Raw genomic sequence first — 20,290 nt, 5'->3', positions numbered from 1 at the left:
ACTGGCTGTGTTAGGACAGGTGTCAGACACAAACCCAGCAGCAGAGAGGGGCACACGTGAGCAGGGCAGGCCGCAAAGGACACTTTAGTTTGCAGTGAGAGGTGGGAGATCTGGGGTTGTGCTACCCAGAAGAAAGTTGTTTGTTTGCTAAGCCAGCTGCAAGCAGAACTCTAATTTAATCCAGATCCAAACACCATCTGCTTTGCTCATCTCTGCTCGCACAGGATAAAGGCACCTGTGGCTGAGGCAAGAGGTGTTTTTAATGCGGGGGGCGTGCAAAGGTCACCTCTGTTCATAAAACCCTGCTCACAGGAAATGGAGGCCTTGATAACACAGCTTTTAAGAGCTGGGGAAACACCATTAAGCAGAAACACTATTAAGCAGATGCCCAGGTGCTAAAACAGTAAAACCCACAAGCACTGTACCAATGTGTGCTCCAGCCCCTTATCCTCACCTGGTACTGCCTCCACCTCTCCACTCCCTCCAAAACAGGACCTGCTGCTCCCTTCCCTCTCCTCACAGGACCCCAGAGCTGCACTTGGGATGCCACACAAGCCTCAAATGCTGTGAAAAGCTGTAAATCTGTGCCCATTACCCTTGGGGATGCAATCACAGCTGTTAGGACATGAGGTAGGAGCATTCCCCTGCTCCTGGAGAGCATCACCTGTGCTCCACCTCCCAGGGCTGGAGGACACAGGGCCTTCTCCTGCTCCCTGTGTGGCTGGGACATATCTGGGGACTGGATTTAATGACCCAGCATCACTCAGGCAGGAGGATGGGCTGAATTTTGCCCTTGACTCGAGTTAGAGCCTGTAATGTTTTAGTTTGGACCAGAGGAAAAAGGCAGAGGGAAAGAGGGATGGAGATGAAGTCTGGATTAGAGGAAAAAGGCAGAGGGAAAGAGGGATGGAAATGAAGTCTGGGTCGTTAGTGCTGGCATTAGGCTGAAAACAGAATTTGTCACATGTCTATATCTTAAGAGATAGAATTTGTCACCATACTACTGTAACTCCACAAATGAAACATAAAAAATGTAAACATAGAAATGTAAACATAGAAATGTAAACATAAAAATGTAAACATAAAAATTGTAAACATAAATGTAAATTCAGCTGGGCTGAATTTTGCCCTTTCTTAATTCATAAGATTTGTCTTAGATATGCTATATCTTTAGATATAGAATTTGTCACCATACTACTGTAACTCCACAAATGAAACATAAAAATGTAAACATAAAAATGTAAACATAAAAATTGTAAACATAAATTTAAATTCAGCTGGGCTGAATTTTGCCCTTGACTCGAGTTAGAGCCTGTAATGTTTTAGTTTGGATGAGAGGAAAAAGGCAGAGGGATGGAGATGAAGTCTGGATTAGAGGAAACAGGCAGAGGGAAAGAGATGGAAATGAAGTCTGGGTTGTTAGTGCTGGCATTAGGCCGAAATCAGCATGTTTTGTGCTGGGTGCTGTTGTGCTTTTTATCTTATTGGGAAAGATAAGATATAGATGTTTTATCTTCATTTCATCATAAGATTTTCAAGATTTCTTATTTTCATTCATAAGATTTGTCTTAGATATTCTATATCTGAAGATATAGAATTTGTCACCTGTCTATATCTTAAGATATAGAATTTGTCATCATACTACTGTAACTCCACAAATGAAACATAAAAAAATGTAAACATATAAGATCCTAAACATTCCAGTCAAGCATGAGCACAGCATCTCTTTGTGACCAAGAAAATCCTGTAAAAATAAAAATTCTTCCAAAACTACTTAGGTTTTTTTTTCTAAAATTAAGCATAGTAGACTAACACACTAATGTTAGAGCTGGGGATTGCATCCAGGGGTCACCTCTGGGTTTATTTATATTTTTACCTTAGTAAAGCAAAAAATATAGTAGTAAATAGGGGGGAAAAAAGATTTTTGGAAAAAAAATAAATAGAACAAGGCTTTAAATTGGAAGAGAGCAAGTTTAGATTGGATATTTGGAAGAAATTGTTCCCTGTGAGGGTGGTGAGGCCCTGGCACAGGGTAACCAGAGAAGCTGTGGCTGCTCCATCCCTGGGAGTGTCCAAGGCCAGGTTGGATGGAGCACCCTGGGATAGAAGGCACCCCTGAGGGCAGCTGGAAGTAGAATTTTAAGATCCCTTCCCACCTAAACTATTCAGTGATGCTCTGAAGAAGCAGCAGCCCACAGAGCAGCTCCCAAGCCAGAGTGACTTTGCCAGGTCAGGGTCAGCAAACACCCCCAGCAGCACAGCACCAAAGCCCTGCTGTCACTGTCACATCTTCTGAAAAATCCCCTTGCCCAGGATTCTTCTCCTGGGAAGCTGAGAAGCCTCAGAGAAAAAGGAAAACAATTCTTATCTCATTTGCTTCTCCTGTGTTTTGCTGCTTATCCAACAGGCGATTGTTTCATTGGATTTTGCTGTGGATTGTTTTGACTCTTTGGCCAATCAGGGCCAAGCTGTGTCAGGACTCTGGAAAGAGTCACGAGTTTTCATTATTATCTTTTTCGCCTTCTGTAAGTATCCTTTCTGTATTCTTTAGTATGGTTTAGTTTAGTATTCTTTAATATAATATAGCATCATAAAATAATAAATCAGCCTTCTGAGAGCATGGAGTCAGATTCATCATTCCTGCCTTCATCAGGGGTCTCAGAAAATACCACACCCTGCAGCCAATTTGTGAAAAGGGCTCAACACCCCAAATCCTGCCCTGTCCTCTGTCTTTGCAGAAAATAGGAAACCCCAGCAGCTGCCTGAGCAGGGAGCCCCCAGCTCCTGTGCTGAGATAAAAACGGCGGCGGCGTTTCCACCCAGGTGGGAAATTGCTATCACAATTCCAAGGGTTATTAATAACAAGATATTTCTACTCTGGGACCAATTTATGATCAGGGCTCAACACCCCAAATCCTGCCCTGTGTCTCTGCAGAAAATAGGAAACCTCAGCAGCTGCTGAGCAGGGTGCCCCCAGCTCCCAGCTGTGCTCCTGCCAGACCTCTGGGATAAAAACCACAGCAGCGTTTCCACCCAGGTGGGAAATTGCTATCACAGTTCCAAGGGTTATTAATAACAAGATATTTCTACTCTGGGGCCAATTTATGATCAGGGCTCGACACCCCAAATCCTGCCCTCTGTCTCCACAGTAAATAGGAAACCCCAGCAGCTGCCTGAGCAGGGAGCCCCCAGCTCCTGTGCTGAGATAAAAACGGCGGCGGCGTTTCCACACAGGTGGGAAATTGCTATCACAATTCCAAGGGTTATTAATAACAAGATATTTCTCCTCTGGGGCCATCTGCATCCCACACACCCCCACAAATCCTGCACTTTCCTCTTCCAGTTACAACAGCCAGGGCAGATAATTCCCTTTTTTCCCTCTGCCTTCCAGCCAGGCACGAAGGCAGAGCTCAACAGGCAGTTTGCTGCTCCAGACCATGCAGACAAACATTGTGCCAAGCCCCACGAACTCAAAGCTGGGGTTTTCTTTCTACCAAGGTGCCAGAAATAATACAAATAAACTCTTCTTCTCTCCCTGGCTTTATATCTACAGCTCCCACACATCACTACCAGCAGGGCTTTAAAACTAAAACAGACTGGGCCTACGTGGCTTGAATTTATGCTGGAAATTTATCTCTTCTTGCTGAAAGCTCTGTGTTTGCTTGATCTTCCTGCCTTCCAAGCCCTACAAGTGCCACATGTTGCACAGCTGGATTCCTGACAGAGAAAGAAAACAGGAGGGAAGAGAGAACAGATATTTTATATATATATATTATTTATATATACATGAATGGCCAAGGTTTTCAAAAGTCACATGTGAACTTCAGGAAAGTGCCTTCAAATATCTCCAAGGGACCTGTGCACAGGAGAGACAGAGCTCTTGAGCTTCCTAAAATCTGCTCTCCACAGGTAGAAGCAGAAGGAAAAGGAAATGGGGCTCCGAAGGACTTGCTGCTCTGAGGATGCTCAAGTCCAGCCCTTGCAGGAGAGGATTTGCAGCAAAAGCTGTGCCAGGGAAGGCTGGAGATAAGTCAGCCAGGAGGAAGAAGGACAGATCCATGTGGCACTGAGGGAAATAAGGAGAATTTTTAATTTTCAGACTTGCTGGGGTCTGACGACTAAAATAATTCTGTGTTTTCCCAGCTCCAGGAGAATTTGTGCACTCTCAACAGCTGTAACAGGGGAATATCCCTGCTGCCCCAAAAACATGGGCAAGCAACATCCCCTTCCAGGGTGACAAGCCAAGGGTAAAGCATGGAAGACTGAGGGCAAAAAATCCTGTTCATCTTGAGCAGCACTTTAAAAAAATCCCAGCAAAGGAGAAAATGAAGAAAATGTTATTTCCTTTGAAATGGAGTACTGCACTCTGTAACAGGAGGGAAGGGGGGAGGAAAATCAAACCCAAAGTGAACCACAGATTCAGTTCATAAACACAGGAGAAGGTCAGCTTCCTCCTCACCAATAACTCTGTCCCAGAGGAGCCCGGCATGGCATTTGAGATAGGGCAGATATTTGATTCCTTCCTCTGCGTGGGGAGCCCAACACACACATCCTCCATCCATCCATCCACCCCCAGCATTGCCAGGGGCTGGGCTGGGCCCCTCCTGCCTCAGCAGCAGCAGGAACCAGTTTAAAAGCTGCTCCTTGAGCTGAAGAAGGGATTATTTTATTCCTGTGCTTGAGAAGAGGCAGTACTGTAAAACCTTCTGTCTGAGCCAGCGACAGAGAGACCTTGGGAGAGGCTGATGATGGGTGGTGAGAGAAGTGCAGAGAGCAGTGCAGGACACACAGGTGACAACAGCCCTGCACCTGGAGACCTTTTTGTTTTTGGCTTTTTATAAAATAAAGCTGATTCTGCTGCCTGTGTTCCCGGGAAGGGAGAGGCAAGGCAGGAGAGAAGACAACAACCAAGTGATACCAAGAGGCAAATCACTGAGTGAAAAGGCTTCAGATGATGCCTTGAGAAGGCTGACCCAGAACAGAGGCTGGGCAGAATTAAATAAAGCAGGGATTCATTCACAGGATCTCCTGCATGGCTGCACCTTGGGCAGCAGCAGAGCCCAGCCAGGGCTGCACCCAAGATGAACCAAAATGGCCCCAAAATGCACGAGCGCTGCCGGGGTCTCTCCCTGGGATCAGCTCTGCTCCATTTGCACCTTGCAGTTCATTGTCCCATTGCAGCTTTAGCCCAGGCAGTCCCACCCTGCTTGTTTTTCTCTCTCCAGCCCACGGGGTTTGTGCTCCTGGGCTGAGATTTGGGGCATTTGTCCTTGGTGCCCAGCTGGAGCAGGAATTGTTTTGTCTCCCTGCTCTGTGCACACAGCTCACCATCCCTGAATGTGAAGCTCAGACCCACACACTAAAGCAGCACAGAATGTGAAAAATATAAAATCCAAACCCTGAGGCATCACAAGCATCTCAGAGTCACTTTTCCCATATCCTTGTACAAGTACTGGAGCAGCCTCAGAATTATCCTCCCACACAAATCCCCAAAGGAGGGGAGGCAGAGCAGGGCAGCAGAGCAGGGCAGCAGCCTGAATGGCCAGCAGGGCTGAGAGTGAGGGAAAGGTGGCTCCAAGAGCCCTGTGCATCACCCAGCAGGAGGCAGGGAGACCTCTGCACGTGTCCGTGCACAGCCAAGGACTGGAAAGCAGAAAAGCAGATTGTCACGGAGCTCCAATCTGCTTGGGATCTCCTCCAGGCTCGTGGCACCTCGTGCTGCCCCACTTGAGTGCTCGTGGCCAGGGTCCAGCTGAGCCATTGGGAAGGAGGAGAAATGCTCACAGTCATCCCCTACCCCTGAGAGCCCCTCAGAGAGTCCTTTGTCACCAGCAGGGCCTGGACCAGCACCTTCTGAAAAGCACTGAGGCGGCCAAGCCCAACTGGAGCGCATGCCCAGACACAAAGGTTTATCCAAATTTGCTCTATTTATTCCCAGTTCTGTGGTGGAGGAAAAACTCAAACTCTTTTCTTTCTTTCCTCTCCTGCCTACCAGCTGGAAAACATCTCTCTGCCACCAGCATCTGATCTAAGGATGCTGCAGGAAAAAGTAATTTTTTTTTCTTTTTTTTGCCTAAATCCCTCCTAACTCCAGCTATTGCAGCAAGGCTGCTCTTCCTTCTCCAAAAATCTGGACCTGCAGAACCTTTCCTGAACTGTGAGGGAAAATTGGCAGTGATCTGTGAAAAGTGCAGGGTGAACAGATTGGCATTTCCAAAGCATGTGCAGTTTGCATTTGTGTGTAGCAATGTGCATATAAATGTGTATTTTTATGTGTATGTATAAAACATACACACACACACATATATATCTATATATATGGAGTTGTATTTAGGGAAAAAAAAAAAAAAAAAAAAAAAAAAAAAAAAAAAAAAAAAAGGCATCACAACTTCCAGCAAAAGATAATGAGAGAGCTGGGAAACGTGCAGGCAGCATGATGCAACTCCCATCCCTTGCTCACACTGCAGGACAATCAAGGCTTCTTCTCTGAAATGAATGCAGAAAAAGGGCCCAAGCAGCTGGGGAAAGGGTGATGCTGGTGAGAAATGGGCTTTTTTTGTGGCTCATGCATTGCAAAGTGTGTGTGTGTGTGATGAGTCAAAGTCTGAGGGCTGCCTTGTGTCAGCCATTGACTGTGCCAATGACAGCCTTTAATAACACCACTTACAGGCTCTGGAGCAGGGGGAGGCAGCACAAGGGGGGAGGAGAGAGCTTCCCTCGCAGCCTGGTGCTCACAAAGCGTCCCCAGGCTCGCCAAAATGTGTCACAAGAACCCGTTGATGGCTCCATAATTGCAGCCCACGCTGCAATGTGTTGTGCTGAGAGGCAGCAGAGAGCACAGCCAGGAGAGCAGATTGGGGTGCACGGCCAGGAGGACGTGGGGACAACGTGGGGACACTGGGGACATCATGGGGACATGCTGGGTTCAAGTAGAGGTGGGCCGGGTTGGATTTTAGGGGCTGATCCCAATCAGAGCAGCTTTGGAGGACATGGGGACATCATGGGGACACACTGGGCTCAGGTAGGGGTAGTCTGGGTGGGATTTTAGGGGCTGATCCCAATCAGAGCAGCTTTGGAGGACATGGGGACGTCATGGGGACACGCTGGGCTCAGGTAGGGCTGGACTGGGTGCTGATCCCAATCTCATTTCCCCATGCACCTCCATGTGCTCGCACCCAGGTTTATACTGGGAAGCAGCCAGGAAATTCCAGAAATTCCACCCAGAACAGGTCAATCAGGGAGAAATATCTGCAGGGATATTCAGTTTCTGCTGCCCAGCTTGGTTCTCAGCATGAAACGGGGAAATGAGTCCCTGCCAGGTCTCATGGATGCTGAGGAGCTCCTGGAAGGCTGGTGAAGATGCTAAAAATCCTCAGCTCAGCCCAGATTTGGAAAGCTTTGGGAAGAGCTTCAGGAGCTGGTGGTGTCCTGATTATTTACTTCTCCAAGCTAAGGAGAGACCTACTTCACACACCGCCTCCTGGAGAGGCGGAACAATCAGGCATGTAAAACAAGGAGGAAATGGAAATCGACTTGATAGCTCCTTCCCCTTCCTAATGGGGAATACTTACCTAATTAGGCCTGCTTGCTGTTTCCTCTCTTTGCTTTCTTTGAGATATTATGCAGAGAGAAATTTGTCCTAAAAGTCGGTGCTTTCATTCAGGGCCATCCCCATGAATGTTTGCCTCGCTAAAGGAGCAACTCCTTCCTAAAGGAGGGGGAAAATCCCTCCTGAGTGGCTCTAAGGGGTGCTGGTTTAGGTCCCCAGCTCCTGCCATGGCTCTCCTCCCTTCTCCATCCCTCACCCAGGCAGAGGGTGCAGCTCCAAGGTGCCTCCTGGCCCAGGTGAGCAGCTCCTGATCTCTGGGAGTGGCCTCGGAGAGCAGCAGGGGAAAGCCCAAGGATGCAGAAGTGGCCAAAATGACTCCACCCTCAGCGGGCTTTTGGAGACAGACCTGACACTGGATGGTCTCAGGGCTGGTGGGACCCACAGGGATTCCCCAATCAGCCCCAAATCCATTCCACCACTTGGATGACCTCTCCAAATCACACATGCAAGCAGCTGGTGCAGCTCAGAGTGGAAAAAAGGGGTGGTAGAAGCAAACTCAAACCCTCTAGACCCACATGGACAAAGGTGACCCAACCAGGACACAGCAAGCTCTCATTTCCCATAGCCAGAGAAACCCCACTCTGCTGCCTTTCATCACCAGAAGGGGTTGGGATGTGCAGGAGCATCCCCACCCCTCAGGATGCTCCCAACCATCCCTACAACAGAGCCAGGCTGGATGTGACCCTGGGGTCTCCATTCACCCCTAGACCCCTCCACTGGACCCCTTTATCCCTTCCTCCATTTCCAGGAACAGCCCCCATCCCCCTCAGCCCTGCTCCTTCACCCCAGGAATTTTTATTTTTTTTTTCTCTTCCCTGCAGGGAGCAGAGCTTCCAAGAAGGAAAATGCAAAGCCCAAAGGGAACGACTTCAAGCAGGGAGAGGGCTCTGCAAAGGAAGGTGTTTTATTCCTGCCTGAGGGGGTGCTTTCAAGAGCCTCCCTTTGTTTCCTCAAAGGCTGCCAAAGGTGGAGACCTGCAGGCATTCGGGGAACTCACCCTGCAAGCAGCAGCAGCAGCAGCAGAGATTCCCCCAAGCCCAGCTCTCTCTCTGCCTCCCCAGCATCCTGCAGTGGTCCAGCCATTCCTGCATCCCTCCCCAGCCCATCTCCACCTGCAGCTGGAGCACCTGTGTGTGAGGAGGGGCTGAGCCACCCCCTGCAGCTGCTCCAGAACTTCACCTCCCAGTTGTTCATTCAGCATCCAGAAAAGCTGTGTTGTTTTCCTTTTCTCTTTCCTTTTCTTTCTCTTTCTTTTTCTTTTCTTTTTTTTTTCCCCACTAGGCAATTCCCAAGGAACAAGAAAGAACTGCACAGCTAATCCCTGCTGCAAGCCAAGCCCCAGCCAGAGAGGGAAGGCAGCCCCACTCCTCCCCGTGCCCCTGGACACCCCTCCATCCTGGCAGCACCTCCTGTCCCCACTGAGCCGCCCCCGTGCAGCATCCTCAGGGCTGCCAGGCTGGCAAGGACAGCAGCAGGGAGGTTTCCTTCAGAGCCACCTCTGCAGCACTGCCAGCTTGAAGGGAAGCTGGGAATCCCTGAGAATGCAGGAGAGCCCTTTGCGTCCCTCTTGCACCTCCTGAGCGTCCCCAAAACCCAGGGATGTGCTGGATAAACGGGGTCCCTGCTGCTCCTACCCCCTGCACACATTCCTGGGGGGCAAGAGCCACCAAAGCAGGATCCATCCCACCCATGGGCACTGGGCAGTGATGGGGAGGGCAGGCAGAGCCATGCCCTGAGCAGGGCTTGCTCTTCTTGGCCCCTTGCAGGCCCAGGGGGGCTCAGCAGAGCAGGACCCCAGCACAGGAGCATCAGAGGAGGGACTTGCAGACTCCAGCACACATTGAGGAGCAGCAGAGGCAGAGATAAGAGCAGGTATTCACCAGGCAATGCCCACGAGGAGCTGCGAATGCAGATTTGTGCTGGGTGAGCAGACATTGTCCCAGAACTTGATGCACCCCGAGTGGTGACACGAGATTTACCAGTCTGGAGATGAGTAAGCTCATTACAACACTGAAATCCCCCTCCAAAGGAGGGATCTGAGGAGGGAAGGGACCTGTGACAGGAACAAACTGGGGGATTTGTTTAACCAGATCAGCCTGCTGGGCCAGCACAGCACGGTTCCCTGCCTCCAGCGTGGATAAACCTGCATTCCCAGGAAGCTTAACCCCCCCTTCCCACATGGACAGGGTGGGCAGTGTCCCCACAGCCACCACTGGGGTCTGCTGGGCACAACCCTGCCTTTAAGGCATGGAAAGAAGCACCTTTCAATAATAAATAATAATGCTAAATATGTGTTTCTATAGCAACTCATCACCATAGCAGCTCAGCACAGGAGAGAACTCGGAGCTCATCCCGCCGTCTTCAGGGTGAGGAGGCAGCTGCCCTCCCAGAGGGGGCTTCAGTGGTGGCACAGATGGACTTAGAGCAAGAAGTGCCCCTCCAGGCTGTCCCTGAGCACTGCCCTCCCTGGGGAAGCTGTGGGGATGAGCTGGAGAGGAGCAGTCAGGGATCCAAGCAGTGATTGGGGTGTGGAGTCTCAAAAACACCAAGTACTGATGTCACTGAAATCCTTAAATCATTCCTGGGATCCAAGGAGGGATGGGGGTATGAGGCTCAAAAATACTGGGGACTGAGGTCATTGTAACCCCCAAAATCACTGCTGGGATCCAAGGAGGGATGGGGTAGGGAGTCTTAAAAATATCAGGTACTGAGGTTATTGCAATCCCCCAAATCACTCCTGGGATCTAAGCAGTGACTGGGGTGTGGAGTCTCAAAAACACCAGGTATTGGGGTCATTGCAGCCCCCAAAATCACTGCTGGGATCCAAGGAGGGATGGGGTAGGGAGTCTCAAAAATATCAGGTACTGAGGTCATTACAATCCCCAAATCACTCCTGGGATCCAAGCATCGATTGGGGTGTGGAGTCTCAAAAACATGAGGTACAGATGTCATTACAGCACCCCAAATCACTGCTGTGATCCAAGGAGGGATGGGGTATGAAGCCTCAAAAACACTGGATACTGAGGTCATTGCAACCCTCCAAATCACTCCTGGGATCCAAGGAAGGATGGGGTATGAAGTCTCAAAAATATCAGGTACTAATGTCATTTCTGGGATCCAAGGAGGGATGGAGTAGGAAGTCTCAAAAGCACCAGGAACTGATGTTATTGCAATCCCCAAATCACTCCTGGGATCCCAAGCAGGGATTTGAGTATGGAGTCTCAAAAACACCAGGTATTGGGGTCATTGCAATCCCCCAAATCACTCCTGGGATCCAAGGAGGGATGGGGTAGGAAATCTCAAAAGCACCAGGAACTGATGTCATTGCAATCCCCAAATCACTCCTGGGATCCAAGCAGGGATTTGGGTATGGAGTCTCAAAAACACCAGGTATTGGGGTCATTTCTGGGATCCAAGGAAGGATGGGGTATGAAGTCTCAAAAATATCAGGTACTAATGTCATTGCAATCCCCCAAATCACTTCTGGGATCCAAGGAGGGATGGGGTATGGAGTCTCAAAAATATCAGGTACTGAGGTCATTACAATCCCCAGATCACTCCTGGGATCCAAGCATCGATTGGGGTGTGGAGTCTCAAAAACATCAGGTACAGATGTCATTACAGCACCCCAAATCACTGCTGGGATCCAAGGAGGGATGGGGTATGAAGCCTCAAAAACACTGGATACTGAGGTCGTTGCAATCCTCCAAATCACTCCTGGGATCCAAGGAAGGACGGGGTATGAAGTCTCAAAAATATCAGGTACTAATGTCATTTCTGGGATCCAAGGAGGGATGGAGTAGGAAGTCTCAAAAGCACCAGGAACTGATGTTATTGCAATCCCCAAATCACTCCTGGGATCCCAAGCAGGGATTTGGGTATGGAGTCTCAAAAACACCAGGTATTGGGGTCATTGCAATCCCCCAAATCACTCCTGGGATCCAAGCAGTGACTGGGGTGTGGAGCCTCAAAAACACCAGGTATTGGGGTCATTGCAGCCCCCAAAATCACTCCTGGGATCCAAGGAGGGATGGGGTAGGAAATCTCAAAAGCATCAGGTACTGATGTCATTGCAATCCCCAAATCACTCCTGGGATCCAAGCAGGGATTTGGGTATGGAGTCTCAAAAACACCAGGTATTGGGGTCATTTCTGGGATCCAAGGAAGGATGGGGTATGAAGTCTCAAAAATATCAGGTACTAATGTCATTTCTGGGATCCAAGGAGGGATGGAGTAGGAAGTCTAAAAAGCACCAGGAACTGATGTTATTGCAATCCCCAAATCACTCCTGGGATCCAAGCAGTGACTGGGGTGTGGAGTCTCAAAAACACCAGGTATTTAATATATACTGATATTTAATATAATACTGATGTCATTGCTGGGATCCAAGGAGGAATGGGGTAGGAAGTCTCAAAAGAACCTGTTGAGGCCATAGTAACCCCTCAAATCATTCCTGGGTTGCAAGGAGGCATGGGGGTATGGAGTCTCAAAACCCCAGGTACTGATGTCATTACAATCCCCAAATCATTCCTGGGATCCAAGGAGGGATGGGGTAGGAAGTCTCAAAAACTGATGTCATTGCAATCCCCCAAATCACTGCTGAGATCCAAGTGGTGATTGGGGTGCGGAGTCTCAAAAGCACCAGGTATTGAGGTCATTGCAATCTCCAAATCCCTGCTGGGATCCAAGGAGGGATGGGGGCAGGAAGCTCAAAAGCACTGGGTACTGAGGTGATTAAACCCCCCAAATCACTGCTGGGATCCAGAGGGGATGGAAGGAAAGGAGGCTGTGACAGGGGACAGCCCCACTCACTGCCCAGCCAGCAGGAAAGGGGAGAGTGCAAAGGGTGAGGCACAACCAAAAGGAGGAAACACCCAAAATTATCCGTGCAAATACCCCTCAACACTCACACAACTCAGGAGAACAGCTTACAAACTCCACGTGTTGCTCTGCTTTTAGCAAGACCCAGAAATTTACACCAAAACCCTGACAAGTTGAACGAGTTTCCCAAAACTGCCCAAAAAACTCATTTTTTCAAAGCAGGAGTTTTCCAAAACAGCCCCAAAACTCATTTTTCCTAAGGCACACATGCCCACCCTAATTTGGCTGTGGATTTTCTTCCCCAGATTGTCCATTTAAGAAAAACCCAAGATTTTGAATGGCTCCACAATTGGTGTGGTTGTATTCCCAGCTCACCTCCTCTCCCTGGCAGAGCCTTTGCCTTGAACACAGAACCTGCTGTCCCTCAGCACCTCTGAAAGCCTCTCCCCAGCCAGCAGAAGAAGGTGGTGGGACAGTGCCCATTAGGGACAATTATCCATGGACATGATGCCATTCCTCAGCTGCTGAGTGAGTTCCCAACAAGGCCCCCCCTGGGGTTTTACTCCCTTCACAAAAAATGAGTCATTTTTAAAGATCATTAGAGCAAAGGAAGAATTAGGTGGTGGCTGAAGGGACAATGACTTCTAGGAGACCTCCCCCATTTGATAGATGGGGAAACAGAAAGCCAAAGAAGCCCCTGAGGGCTGTGGGACAGCTCTCCATCAAAGCCAGGTCTCCCTTTGGCAGCCCAGGAGAAGTTTCCCTAAAGTAAAATGAAGCTGTGTAGCACACCAAGCACTTGCTATTCCATCAATAGGCAATTGTAACAGGATACACCTCCTTAGTCTCTAAATGAGTTTTCTTTCCAGCACTACATTATAGACAAATCCCCTGTCACAAAAAACAAATAAATCCCTTTTCACAATCAAATATGCTCTAACCAAGTCAAACAGGGCCACACGCGCGTGCAGCGAATCCGCAAAGCTCCCCCCACCTTCCCAGCCTGGCCATCCTCCCTCCAGCTGGGGAAAGAGGCAAAAAAGGAGAGGAAAGGAGGAACATTTGATGGGAGAAACAAAGTGGCAATTTCCCATTTCAGCTGGGAATCGATGTGAGGGCTCCTGGTGCTCCTGCTCCACCGGGGCTGAGCTCTCACCCAGACTGACACAACACCAGAGCTTGACTTAGTGGTGCTTCATCCCAGCAAGATATTTTTAATTTAAACCCTGTCACTGCTGAGGATGAAGCCATCCAGGCTGCAATTTACTGCTAATTCATCCTCCTGATCCCTATAACTCTAGAAATCACCAAGCAGTGGAATGCCCGGCCGGTCCCCAGCGAGGCTCGGCATGAATGAGCATCAGGGGGCTGCTGGCAGCAAGTGTGAGCTCCTCATTCAGAAAAAAACAGCAAATGTAGAAATATTAACCATCTACAGGTGGTCACCAGGCCAGCATCACCTCACTGTTTCCCAGGAAAACACTACTGGGAATAAACATTTTCACCAACCTCACCTTTCCTCCCTCATGGAGTGTTTTAGCTCCAGGAGAAACACACAGAGGTCGTGGAGCCTCATTTCACAAACATTTATGTTCATTTGGCTCAAGGATCAAGATTCGTCCCTCTGGCCCTTGCAGGAGAGCAGAGGAGGGGGAAATGAGTGGGTTTAGATCGTGCAAATGCCTGTAGTGGAAAGCTAACCTGTATGATCTGCATCAGAGCCACACTTTCGTCCTGGCAAATCCCATAAATTTATTTATTTCCAATGGCTGGGTGGGAAAGTCCCAGCAGATCAGTGTGGGGATAACAGAGGTGGAAGGAAACTCAGGGATCAGGCATGAGAAGCAGGAGAATCAGAGGTCCCACATCCCCCTTTTGGGTCACAAGTGCAAATCCTGCCACGCTCAGCAGGACTTTTTATTTATCCCCATGCAAAAGATGCCTGGGAGTCTCAGCCACTTCACTTTTGGGCCTGGATTCCTGTTTCACTGCATGAAGCATTTAAAAAATGCTTTTTTAAAGGGAGGAAAACCCTCTCAGCAGCAAAGCCTGGTGTAAAAGCAAGTCACAGAGCCTGCAAATGATCTATCTCCCTCTCTGCAGTGATTCCAGGTGAGGTCAGAGCCAGGGATGGGGGTTTGAACCCAGTCACTGCTCTCCCCCAGGGCTTCAGCCCCTGAGAGCTTGGTGTCTTCTACAAGCATTGGTATTTGAGGTAGGAACAGTGGGGAACATCATATTTCAGCAAAAAGTTGGCTTCCTCCAGGGCTGCAGGAATCCCCTTGGAAGGGAGCACGTCCCTGACAATGTTCACATCAACTGGAGGGCTACAGGTGTCTAAAATGAAGTGGGGTTTTCAGCTGGGTTTTCAAACCACTGTTCAGGGCCTTCGGAGCATCTCTGAGGGCTCACAGAGGTTTTTACCAAGGAAAGGGTTCAGGGCAGAGCCACATGACACAGGGGACACAGAGCTGGCACCTCTAACCTGGGTGGCTGCTCAGCCCCTCAAGGATGAGGCAAACTCACAGAGATCATTCACCAACAGAAAAACCCAGACTGTTCTTTGGGATGAGTCAAAAAAAGCCCCCAAGGGATAATGCCAGACACAGAGAATCACCACACAGGCTCTGGGGAACTCAGCAGGTCATTTTTGCAGTGATGTCTCCATCCCCAAAGGTGATTAAAAACATTTTGCAGCAAATTTTAAAGGCACTGGGATTGAGATCCATGAAAGCACAGCTGCTCCCAGGCCAGTTCTCTAACCTGAAATGTTTGCTTGTCTCTGCCCATGGCAAGGTATTGGAACTAGGTGATCTTTAGAGTCCCTTCCAACCCAAACTGTTCTGTAATTCCATGATTCTTTCTCACTTCAAAGCACCCATTTGCCATTTTAACTGGAAAAAATTCAATCCTGGAAACGTCCTGTTGTGTCCAAGGGCTGCTCCTGGCTGTTGAAGCACGGACTGGACAGCAGGGCACCAATCCCTGCTCTCATCAAAGTCCCACTGGGGGCTCAGTTTGCATTTCAGGCTGGTGAGTGAGAATTCCTCATCAATAAATGTGGGCTGAGCTGTTTGCCTCTCCGTGCCTCAGTTTCCCAATCACTCAGGAAATGAGCGGATGGTTCTGTTTTAAAACCCTGTGCCTCGGTTTCCAATTGCTCAGAAATTGAGTGAATGATTATGTTTTAAACCCCGTGCCTCAGTTTCACCATCCATACCATGGGAATTGAGTGAATGGCTCTGTTTTAAAAACCTTGCCTCAGTTTCCCTAACCCCACCACAAGAATTGAGTGATGGTTTTGTTTAAAACCCTGTGCCTCAGTTTCCCTATCCATACCATGGAAATGGAGTGAATGGTTATATTTAAAACCTGTGCCTCAGTTTCCCTATGCATAACACAGGAATGGAGTAGATGTTTATGTTTCAAAACCCTGTGCCTCAGTTTCCCTATCCACACCACAGGAATGGAGTGGAAGGTTCTGTTTTAAAAACCTGTGCCTCAGTTTCCCCGGCTATACCATGGGAATGGAGTAGAAGGTTCTGTTTTAAAAACCTGTGCCTCTGTTTCCCCGGCTATACCATGGGAATGGAGTAGAAGGTTCTGTTTTAAAAACCTGTGCCTCTGTTTCCCTATCCATACCATGGGAATGGAGTAGATGGTTATGTTTTAAACCCTGTGCCTCAGTTTCCCCATCCACACCACAGGAATGAAGTAGAAGGTTCTGTTTTAAAAACCTGTGCCTCAGTTTCCCCATCCACACCATAGGAATTGAGTGAATAGTGATGTTTTAAACCCCGTGCCTCAGTTTCCCTATCCACACCACAGGAATTGAGTGAATAGTGATGTTTTAAACCCTGTGCCTCAGTTTCCCCATCCACACCACAGGAATTGAGTGAACGGCTCTGTTTTAAAACCACTCAGAGCCTGAGTGAAAAACATGTGGGCAGCACTACGTAATTTTATTTTTTTTTTCTTCTTCTCCTCCTTTTTTTCTTTTTGTCACAGGCTCCTTGAGAGCTCAAAGCTGAGGATATAAAGCACTTTTCAGAGGAGGACAGGCGGGCAGGGAAGCACGCTCATCACTGATGCCCTGCAGGAAGGCACTGGACTCTCTGCACAGACGGGAAGTCTCCTTGCCTTGGGCGCCTGGAGCTGCCGTCCCTTCCAGCCAGAAGGAAGGAGTGAGAAAGAGCCTTCTGAAGCCTTCCAGAGAGCCAGAGAGGCTCCCCAGATGCTTTGTGTTAGAGCATGGAGCAGTTTGAGGGCTTTGCTGGGGGGGGACAGTCACCTCCCCAGCCACAAAACGCGTCCCTGGCTGGGGAGGGAGCGCATGGACAGCTCCCTCATGGGCAGCACACGAGACTTGGGAGTCTCAGCTATGTGGGACCCCGCTTTAGAGGGGTTATAAATGATAAATAGATCAGGAGCAGCCAAACGATCCCCAGGACACCACGCCATCCCGCTCCCAAACACACGCGGGCAGCGCCAAGCCCCAAACTCTGGCGCTGCAAACTCCAAAACTCAGCAGCAGCCCCACCTCTGACACCTCCCCAGGCCAGCGCAGCGTGGAGCACCGCAGCATCCTCCCCAGGGCTCCCTTCCTCGCAAGAAACTGATTCCCACACGGCTTTAACCCTCAGCACAACGCCGAGCATCGTAAAACCCTGCCGGGCTCCTCACACGAGCGGGAGCTCGGTTCGGCTGCTCGGTTTTACCGCATCCCCTCGGCATCGGCAGGCAGAGACAAAGCGGCGCGCTAAGAGGAAAAAGATGCAACACAAAAGGGGCGCCGGCATCTCTCCTCCCCCTCGTCAGCCTGCGAAAGTGCAGGAATTGATATGGAAGCGGCTCCGGCGAGGCTGAGCCCCCCGGGATGGAGCTGCCACAGCCGGCTCCTGCCTTCCCGGCAGCGCGGCTCAGCCCAGCCGCTCTCCTGCCTCTGCCCAGCCCTCGGCTTAGCCTCGCCCACCCCCTCCCTGCTCCCTGCGCTGCTGGCAGGTGAATCCGCTGAGAAAATGCTCAAATATCCGCTCTCCCTGCGGAGAAGTTCAGCGCGTCGCTTTGGGCTCGCAGCATCCCTCCCCAGGCGCGCTCAGCGCGTTTGACAGCAGCGCCGGCGATCCTCGAGCAAACGCTTCCCTACAGCACCGCGACTGAGCATCTAAACCACCCGTCTTGGACAGAAACAGCGCTTAGATCATGCGGCTGGCGTTTATTTTAGGTGGTGTCGGCACCGCCGAGCGCCGCACGTTCGGGATGGGACAGGGAGAGAAGCAGCCTTGGAGTGATGCTTTCGGAAAGGAGACACCCCACGAGGGTGGGTCTGGGCAAAGGAGGGGGAAAAAAGCCCAGATTTTCGTGCCGGGGCTGGGGTTGCGTGTTTAAACCTGGCTACACACGAGAAACACACACATCTGTTGCACCGCTTGAAGCCCGGCTCAGCGAAGGATCCCCCACACACAAACAAGCAAACAAACAAACAAACGCGCACTTCCCCCGGCAAAATAAACCCAACAAAAGCACAAAAACACAAGCGAAACGCTGCTCGCATCCCCTGCACCTCCAGCCAGAGGCTTAGGCGGGGGGAGGAAGCACCTAATCCCACGCTGGGAGGCACACGCCGTAATTAAAATCACAGAAATTAGAATAATCACACGAGCCCGAGCCCCCCGTGCCCCGCTCGCGGGTTTCTACAAACAACACCCGGCTGAAACAGAGGGCAGCTGAGGAAAATAAGTTAGCACGCTTTCCACCCTCCGAAATATCTGTGCACGCTCAAGATAAGTCCCTAGAAGGCTGCCAGCACTTTGCATGGGCTGTAAAAATCCCCCGGCACCGTCATTGTTCCCGCGGATCGTGAGAGCATCCCCCGGCATCTCGGGGGTCCCGCTCCGAACCGAACCTCTCAGCATCCCTCACCCCACAACCCGGGGAGCACCGGACCCTCCTCGCTTTTCCCAAAATCTCTTTTTCCCGGCAGCGAAGGGAAGCTGTGGGCTGTCAGGTGCGTTTGCAGCGAGCAGGGCTGGGAAGCGGAGCGGGGTGGGGAAGTTTTGCGGGAGAGGCGCGGAGCCACAAGGCGATCTAGCGGCTCCTTCCCATCAGGGCGAGCCCTGCCCGGGGCTCCTACCCCCGCATCCCTTCGTCCATCCCTTCATCCATCCCTTCATCCGTCCCTTCCCGGCACAGCGAGCAGATGGAGCTCCGCGAGGAGGATTTCAGGATGGAGCAGCCACATGCAGCCGCTACAAACCCAAACAGCCCTGCCGGGGCTGAGCAAGCGGGTTTGTTTGTCTGGGAGCAACTCGGCTGCTGCCGGAGTATTAGATTTCCAGCGAAACAACGTGGATTTCCAGCGAAACAACGCGCGGCTCGGTGTTCGGATCACTTCTCCCGGTGTACATCGTTTAAGGGCATATGTCTGATCACCGCGGAGCATCGATACGCAGCGCACACACATGCACCGAGGGAAAGGAGGCAGCCTCGGCTGCCGGGATTTGGGCAGGGAAACTCTCCAGCACCTTGCAGGAAGGGAAGCCACGAGGGTCTGCCCTTCCCTTTCAGGTGTTCACCACCAGGGATGGCCCCTGTCCCCTGTCCCCATCCCCGGGTTATCCTCCCCGGGAATCGGGCTCTGTCTCCAGCCCAGTCCAGCCGCAACCTCACCGGGAGCAGCAAAAGTTTGGAAATGCCTCCAGCTGCTCGCCCGAGGAGAGCTCCGGAGCATCGCGGGGGGAAAACACTCCCCGAGGGGAGGCGAGCCCGCAGCCGGGGATGCCGAGGGTGAGGAGGGACGGGCTGCGGGCTGAGCCGCTGCCTCCGGCCAGAAAAGTTGAGCCTTGTGCGTGGGGAAAAGGGCATCAGGAACGGGGGACAGCGCCGGGGATGTGCAGCAGGGGGGTCCGCGCCGCGCCCCCCGCCCAGCATCCTCCCCAGGCGGGCCGGGAGGGGCCGTGCCCGAGCCCCCGGCTCAGCCCGCGCTCCCCGGGGCTCCCCGCGCTCCATCCCTCCAGCCCAGACCCCCTTCCCGGGACCCGCGGGTGGCGAGCAGCGGTGGGGGCGCCTCCCAGACCCCCTCCCTTGGTGCCGCCAGGTGTGCAGGGCAGGTCCCGCTGCAGCCCCGCCAGCCCTGCCGGGGCATCCTCCGGGGCATCCTCCGGGGCATCCTCCCGCTGCCCGGGCGGGGGGTGGGGGGCTCCTTACCTGGGAATGCTCCTGGCTTGCTTTGGGTGGGTTTTGGTGTGTATATATATATATATATGTATATATGTATATATATATATTATATTTCTCTCCTCTCCTTTCCCCCCACTTCAGTCTTCAGAGCAGGCGCCGCATTGACACTGCAGATGGTCTCTGTGTGCGTGTGTGTGTGTGTGTGTGTGTGTGCGCGTGTGTGTCTCTCTCCAATCCCAAATACTCCACGGAGGCGGAACACGGAGCCCCTCTCTCTGCACTGGGCAAACCGTGTCTGGCTCGCCCAGAGCCGGCGGAGGAGGGGGGGGAGAACGGAGCGGGGGGGGGGGGGGGGGCAAACGCAGCTCCAGAACGCAGCTCCAGTTTTCACTCCCCCCCCAAATCACCCCTCCCCTGCCTCCTTCCCTCCCTCCCCCAGCCCTTCCCCCCCTCCGCCTCTAACCCAGCCGGCAGCGGGGGGAGCCGGGCAGGGGGTGCGGGGTGCGGGATGCGGGATGCGGGGTGCGGGATGCGGGCAGGGGATGCGGGGTGCGGGCAGGGGATGCGCTACGGGGCCATGCCCGGCTCCGCGGCCTCTCTGCCGCCCGCCCGCCCGCCCGCCGGGGAGGGCTCGCACTGCGGCTGTCTCGCCAGCCAGCCCTTCCTTCCTCCCCAGCCCTC

The 20,290-nt window shown here is 51.5% G+C and overlaps 1 protein-coding gene across 1 annotated transcript in view; it reads right to left on the bottom strand.

Moving 5' to 3' along the window:
• The window catches only part of PLXNA4 (plexin A4), a 510,488-nt gene extending 490,608 nt beyond the window's left edge, over positions 1 to 19,880 (bottom strand). The window contains exon 1 of the mRNA XM_058021923.1: positions 19,637 to 19,880. The gene's annotated coding sequence lies outside the window, so the exon portion shown is untranslated. The remainder of the gene's footprint in view (positions 1 to 19,636) is intronic.
• Between the last annotated feature and the right edge of the window lie 410 nt (positions 19,881 to 20,290).

Source organism: Melospiza georgiana, chromosome 4, assembly GCF_028018845.1.
Source record: "Melospiza georgiana isolate bMelGeo1 chromosome 4, bMelGeo1.pri, whole genome shotgun sequence".
In the NCBI taxonomy this organism is placed as follows: domain Eukaryota; kingdom Metazoa; phylum Chordata; class Aves; order Passeriformes; family Passerellidae; genus Melospiza; species Melospiza georgiana.
This window is presented reverse-complemented; position numbering and strand designations above follow the sequence as displayed.